Genomic DNA, 7,879 nt, shown 5'->3' with positions numbered 1-7,879 from the left:
TCAAAAGATTTATTTTCATTATATTTGTCTGTGTGTGTGTGTGTGCATGCACACACACATCAATACAAGTGAGGGCAGATGCCAGTTGAATCCTCTGGAGCTAGAAATACAGGTGGTTGAGAGCCACCTGACATGGGTGCTAGTAAGACCCACACTGAGTAAGACCTACACTCAGGTCTGCAAAGAACAGATAGCACTTTCAACTGCTGAGCCAAGTAAAAGCACTTGTAACCAGTAAGCATGCATACAAAAACATCCAGAAGTGGTTCCCTACAGATCAACTTAGCAAGCTTTCTGAAAAGACTTCCATGTACCCAGGGTAAGAATAGCTCCCACTGCAGAGAAGCGCCCAGTGACTATGGATGGATGAAAAAGAACGAGTGGTGTATAATGTAACACTTTAGAGTTGGGTTTTAGCTCTGGCTCTGTAATCTTGGGAAATCTTTTTGTAATTTATTTAAATTATTGTGTTCATTATGCCAGCACATGAACATGCAGAGATCAAATGTCCTTTAGGGAGCTGGTTCTTTCCTTCCACCATGGGTTCCAGGGATAAAGCTCAAGTTCAGGAGTTATAGGGCTTGCCTGAAGACCGAAGAGATGGCCCAGCATGTAAAAGTGCTGGAAGTGCAAGCCTGACTAACCTCATCTTGAATTGAAGACTACAGTAAATAATCTTTGCAAATGTCTATGGCAGGTATTTGTAGACCAGGAACTCACTCTATTATAGTGGGCATGATCAGCAGCAGTCTGGAGAGTCTGTCTCTATTACTGTATGACTTGAGAACATTACTTCCATCTAACAAGGCCCCTAAAAAACGTGCTCCTGAGCAGCTCTCTATGGAAACACCAAGCTCCACGAGTATCTCCATGTTTCTGTGCCACTCCTCATGCTCACACACGCACTTGACAGGAGAAGCAGAAGGATCAGGAGTTTGTGGCCAGCCTCACACAAAAACAAAAACAAAAAAATAAAACAAAGGGGAAAAAACCCAAAAGGTTTTATGTGACTTAAAACTTCATCTCCAATGCATAGACTTCTAGAGGAGCAGAGCCCCTTTAGTTTCAAAAATCAAGAGGTAAACTGGGAGTGGCTGTGTACACCTTTAATTCCAGCACTTGGAAGGCAGAGGCAGGTGAATATTTGTGAGTTTGAGGCCAGCCTGGTTTACAGGGCGAGTTCCAGGACAGCCAGATACACAGAGAAACCCTGTATCAAAAAACAAAAAATAAAAAATTAAACAAGAAACAAAACCAGGAGGTAAATTGATGTGGTGGCTCATCAGGCAGAGCTACAAGAGAGACTGTCTCAATACTCCCCTCCCCCACCAAAAAACTTAAGTTGAAGCTAATGTCTAACAAAGACTTGGGTTTATCTACACCAATGGTAGAGCACTGGGTCAGCAATGAGGTCCTGTGTGCATCAATAATCATCTACTGGTCTTTCATTTGTTGAGATTATTTTAAACCATTCAGTTATACCAGAAATAAAGAGAGCCTAATTAAATACTTGTTTCAGTAAATATGACTGCTTATTAAAATTTGGGTTTTTTTTTTACTCTCCCCGGTTTCTCTTATTTCTTTTCTCTCTCGTATAGTTAATGCTCACAATGCAGCCAAGGATGACCCTAAATTTCTGCTCCTTCTGCTTCTATTTCTCAAGTGCTGGGATACAGAAATGCAGTGCCACAGTGTTAATACCTTAACTCTTAAAAATAAGAAGTAAAAACAGATGTGGACAGACATGGGGCGGAGGAAGGCAGAGAGAGCTCTTCTATGAATGACGTCAACCTGATCCACAGGTTGAGTCAGCTAGGTCTATATACCCTATCTCAAGGAAAACAAATCCCCCAAAAAAACAAGCAAGCAAGCAAGCAAACAAACAAATCACATGCCTTTAAACCCAGCACTCTGGAGGCAGAGACGTAAGGATCTGAGCTCAAGGCCAACCTGGCCTTCACAGTGAGTCCCACACTGCCAGGGCTAGGTAGATAGGTAGAGACCCTGTCACAAAACAAACAAAAGCAGCAGGACAGCAGCGGTAAATAAGAATCTTGAGGCAACAGGGAAAATGAGAGGGGAAAAGAGGAACGAAGAGCAGAAGGAGAGATACAAACACTGAAATGAGGAATGAAAAAGAGGAAAGACTCAGAAACATGAGCAGGAGGGAAGAACGGACAGGCATGCAGAGAGCCTCGGCCTCCCACGTGCGGGGTCTGAAGGCCTGTACCACCACCAGCTGGCTTGAATATTATGTTCTTTATCTGCCCCTGCAGCATTCTTACTAAAGGGGGAGGTCTTAATTCCACAAACTAGTTTAAAAATAAAATCTACATTCAACATGTTTGCCATCATTAGGTCAGTGTGTTTCAATGTGCTGGAGATAATTTTACAAATTACAAAGTGCTAGTAATTTTTCAAAATAAAAACTGGTAACACATCAAGATCAAATTCAACCTTAGTAGAGAATGACAGATGCCGTGTCCACATCCCACCACAGGATGTAGCAAGGTGCCTTCACAGCACTGCTCTATGTCTAAGAACACATTCTGGCTGGAAATAACTTACCATTCAGAGTTAAGGAGGCAGCCATCCCAGTCCAGCTTCCATCTCTGCCTTCCCCGCTCCACTTGGTCTGTCTGTCACCTGCTATCTTCTCCTATGCAGGGCTAATGTCAATGGCCACTCTCAAGAGTTCCTTTCTCTGCTGCCACCTACCCGTTTATCTCTCTGCTGCAGCAGAAGGGCATATAGAAAAAGGTCTTGCTTATTGTTCAAATTAAGCAAACGCTTTAACATTTCATATTTTCGCATGTGTATCAACATTTCCATATCTTGCCCATCCCACCTCATTAACCAGGAAAAAACCCAATCACAGTAAATCAAATAATGTATGATCAATGTTCATGCTAAGCTAGGAAAATTAAAAAGTAGAAAGAAAGGAAGAGGAACGATTATACACTCTGTCATTATCTCACAAGAGCCACATTCTGTTCTGTTATTTTCCATCCAGATGCATCCCTATAAGCTGTAAATAAATACATGATTTAAATGTTAACTAGGTAGTCTACAGCTCCTACAAATTCCAAATCCAGAGACTACCCAAAGAACCACAGAAGACACATCAATATAAAGCCTTCAAAGTAATTCTAGAAACTAAGGGTATTAGGTGCTTTACCTGCTTGAGATTTCAATGTTCTGGACTGCTTATTGCCCAATGGCTCTGAATAAAATAAAACACGAACACATACGCCACCTACATTTAAAATAGGGTAGCATTTGTATACCCATAAGCATTGGGTATTTCGTTTTGTAAAAGTTAATATTCATTAAGTCCCTTAAAAAGGACTGCCCATGAATGTACATTTCCTTAAACTAATATATACATAGAAAAATTAAGGGGAAGGAAAAGAATGACAAAATAGTATTTATAGGAGAATTGGGAATTAACATAGCATAATGTCTAATGTTTTCTAAAAATCTATGACTCACTTCTATTATTCTTTGTCACTGGAGCCTACATTTGAAATTTGATATTAGACACTAAGGAACTATATCCAAGAACAGACTAGCAATAATGGCTTATTTTTTCCACCCTCCCATTACCTTCACCCCAAATAAATGTATGCACAGACTTGCCAACTTAAACAATAAACACTGACATAAGCACCAAAAGTCTGATCAACAGCAGCACTGCAATGACATCGCTTCTACTTTCTCATTCCTTCCCCCATCTTAAACCCCACCCTTTTAACCTCTGCATATGGGATGAGCCTGAGCAGGAGGAAGTTGGTGATGTCAGGACTGCGCCGTTCCCACAGATGCTCCTAGAGGCCTGCTGTGCTTCTGGGAACTGAGGCACAGGGATGTCTGTCTGACTGAAACCTAAAACAACAACAGTTCACCCCACCCCTCATGTCTCCCCAACCCCAAATAGCAGCCAGGTAAATATACTATATAAGGTCTACCTAGTAAGTTTGAATACGATAAAATCAAGATTCCTTACAAGTCAGCAGTATCTAATGGGGCATCAGAATGGAGGTTGTTTAACCTCTCCACACCCTGTGCAATGCAAACATTCTACTGGTGGCCATGCTCATAGGCCAGAGAACAAAAAAGTCTGAGAGTCCTCCTCGGAACACCTCATAACATCCCTACAGGAGTGCAGCTGGGATTCCCGGACAAGTAAATTTCAGTTCAGTTCAAGATGCCAGAGGATGTCCCCGTATCGTGTGTCAACCGAAGCACAGAATAGACTAATGATTTATTACATGCCTCTCTAGTTGTAGAGAGCACTGAGGCCAGGGTTTCTTATTCACTAACCAGTGGTCTGCTGAATGTATACATTCTTTGTGGAGGGCAATACAAGCTATCAGATAAAATTATGCAAACATAGGGATGGTGCTGGCTACTGTCTCTGAAATCCTTTAATAAAGAGAGATTAATATGCCCCAAATCTAAACTAGAAAACTAGCTTTCAGAGTGAAACATTAGAAAGGGCAGGAAAGGAGAAAACAGTAAGCAAACTAGGATAGTTAAAGGAAAGAGCTGACTAACACAAGACTACCAAATTGTAACAAACTGTATTTCCATTCTGCCACTAACTTTCATTTATGACCTTGGCTAATCTGGTTAAATATGCTGTGCTTTAGAAACTACTCCCCTATATGTTCAAACCTACAATGTATACTCTTTAGAATAAGATAATCTGCAGCTACTTACACATTATCTGTTAGGGTTATTGTATCAGAAGGGCTACGGTGATTACTTCTAAAGTGACTAAAATGCTCTATTGGTTTCACAAGCCCCTTGCACATCACTAAGGCCAACTCAACACTGCAGTGTACTTTAAACCATATATATAAACCTAGAACCTAATTTACTTTACACAACTCTAGTTTTCCATACCTGTCAACTCCTAATTGATGTCTTTAAATTGTGAGCTCACTTTGTATTCGGAACACCAACCCCTGAAAAAGCTTAAGCCAGAGTAGGACAAAGGAAGAGACAAACAGACCCACAACAAAACAAAGCCAAAGTCACTCTGAAAACTTAATTATAGACATATGTGCAAGGAATGGAGTATCTAAACGGCTAAATGAAATCCCAAATGTTGAGTTCATCCCAATCGATTCAAACTTTATCCCAAACTCTTCTTTAAATTACTTGCTATTATATTTATGTTTCATTTGTAAAAACCAAGTTATGATAAACTTATGTTTGCCTTTAAAGTGTAACAGAAAGAAAACTTAACAAAGTAAAATGTTAGCCTTCTGATGGAAACAAAGGAGACTCCAATTACCTGCTAGCAGGCTGGGCTGTGGCTGGTCCAAGCCGCTGCACTGAGTGCCCACTGCAGAGCTGCATTATTGGGGGAGGGGAAGTTTAGAAGGGCACTGACCCCAAAGCTCTCAAAACTCCTCACTCAGCATCAGGAAGGGGGAGAAGGAAAGTGTTTCTCTGAGTATTGTTTGTTTGTTTGTATTTGTATATTTTGGCTCCTGAAAGGGCTGGCAAAGAACAGTAACAGTGCAAGCAATTAGAATATTTCTTCAAGAACAATTTTAAAAATGTAAAACATTAAGGAATTTTTAAAAACCAAACTTTTTTAACATTGAAAAAAATTTCACTAGAGTTAGGCAGCCACCCCAAGAGGCATGGCAAAGCGCACTGGGATAAAGGAAATAAAATACCACACAAACCCCAAAACGAAATGAAAACATTTCAAATCTAATCTGGAAGACTAGATGATTCCAACAGCAGACTTCTGTCCATCATTAAAACATTCAAAATCCAAGGTACCTAGATTATATTTTAAGTGAAACTTTTTTAAGAAACAAAAGAAAGCAGTGAACCTGGTTATAAATCCTGTGATATATTACATTATTTTAAGTCCTCGCACAAAAGTAAATTTTAAATAAACCAAAACAAAGAGACAAACAAACAGCAGCAGAGGTTACCTGTCTGAGCACCTACATTTTCTTAGGAGGGGATCGTGTCTCACCAGCCAAATAGCCCATAAACCTTCTCAAAAACAGCGAACCAGGAGAAAAATATAACACAAGATTTGATTTCACAATGTCTCTAACACCCCCATTCCCAAGCTGGGGGTTCACTGAGAAGAGATTTGCTTTTCCATTGTTTTCCTTCTTGAGAAAAAGATGATTGGTAGTCAGTGGCCTTTTCCAATGCCTTCAGTGCTTTCTCTTAAAGTCTGATAAAGTGCTTGATGAAAGCAAGTCTCTTGGATTTTTTTTCTAGCGTTCCAGGGTAGTTTCTTATTGATAGCATAAAGAAAGATTTCAAAGTCCACTGGAGAAATGCCAGCAGAAATGATCAATTATAAGTATCAAAAGAAAAAATACTTATTAGAAATTTTAAATGGTATAGTTCATATGTATAGATCTATTGAGTCCAAATTTCATTATAGATAACATAAAAACAGAATTATTAAAAATACAACAATTACAATTTTAACATACCAAAAATTTACAGTAATTCAGATTTTTGACATTACAGATTTAGTAAATACATTTTATCTCATAGATGAAGATTATACAAGAGTTATGAAAACAATTACAAGAATAAGTCAACTATCATTTCAGAATGATTTGTTCTTATCTTTACCTGTTGTGTTCATTCTACTGTGTGAGTGTTGGTACCCAGAGGATGGTTGGTGAAGAGCTGCATTTCGACACTATGGATGATGCCCAGTGGTTGCATCAACAGGGAGTGGAACTACCAGTGAAAACTGGCAAATAGTGCTTGGTTTAAAATAGATTAACTATAATTTTTCTGTTTCTTTATCCCACCATGGATTTACATGTATATCATAATGTATGTGGCAACCAGATAATCTATTTTAGGATCTGATTACACAACTGTTCATATATTTCTCTGTACCAAATAGTATGCACCCTCCAAAATATGATCATTCAGCAAAGTACCAAGTACTTTTATTCTGTTAGTGAATCAGAGGTACTTATGGCTCCCAATGACCCTGTGCAATCAAATGGTGCAGGTGCAATGAGAGTACCCTAAGATAAAGCAGAACTCATGATGTGTCTTTTCTGAGATGAAATTAGAGTTCACAGAATACAGGTACTATTCTATTTCAACAATCAACCTTTCACTCCATTTTAATATTATTTAATTCTATGGGGATAAACCAAGTTTCATTACATTCTTTTTTAAAATGGGAGAAAACTGTACAGTTAATCGTGATCAAACCTGTTAGAGCTGGATAAAACTCATGTTTTATTATCACCTTCAAGTCTCTAAGTAGTGTCCAAGAAATTATGGCAAGGTCCATCTGAAAGGAAGCAGTACTGGAGAGGCAAGAAAAGCTTGGGGAAGCTGCAGAGAATTTGTAGGGAGATGGAGCTTGCTTGTTAAAAAGTATGATGAACCTGTAGTATCTCCATTTCTTAACACATCTTCCAAACTCAATCACTGGATTAGCTTTATCCTTGTCTTAAAGGCTCAAATTATACGCAGATTGGGGGGCTTTCACCAGTTCAGAAAAGGAATATAGAGTGGTCAGTACTGAAGGCTTAAGAATAGGGCTCTGAGACTCAACACGCTAAATAAACCTCAATTAAACATCCACTTTACCTCCCTCCAAATCTTAAGTGTATAAAGAGAAAATGCACAACCATAACATTAAGAAAAGTATGTAGCCTTGGAATAAACCATACGCCAGTCTACAAATACACACACACATACACATACACACACACACACACACACACACACACACACACACACACACACACAAAACCTAAGAAACATCTACTTTCCTATTGTCTTTAGGGGAGTATCTCTACACTATCAGTGTCTAAAGCAATTCAATTGTTTTCTTTGTTTTAAGGAAAAACTG

This window comes from Chionomys nivalis, chromosome 1, assembly GCF_950005125.1.
Source record: "Chionomys nivalis chromosome 1, mChiNiv1.1, whole genome shotgun sequence".
NCBI lineage: Eukaryota > Metazoa > Chordata > Mammalia > Rodentia > Cricetidae > Chionomys > Chionomys nivalis.
This window is presented reverse-complemented; position numbering follows the sequence as displayed.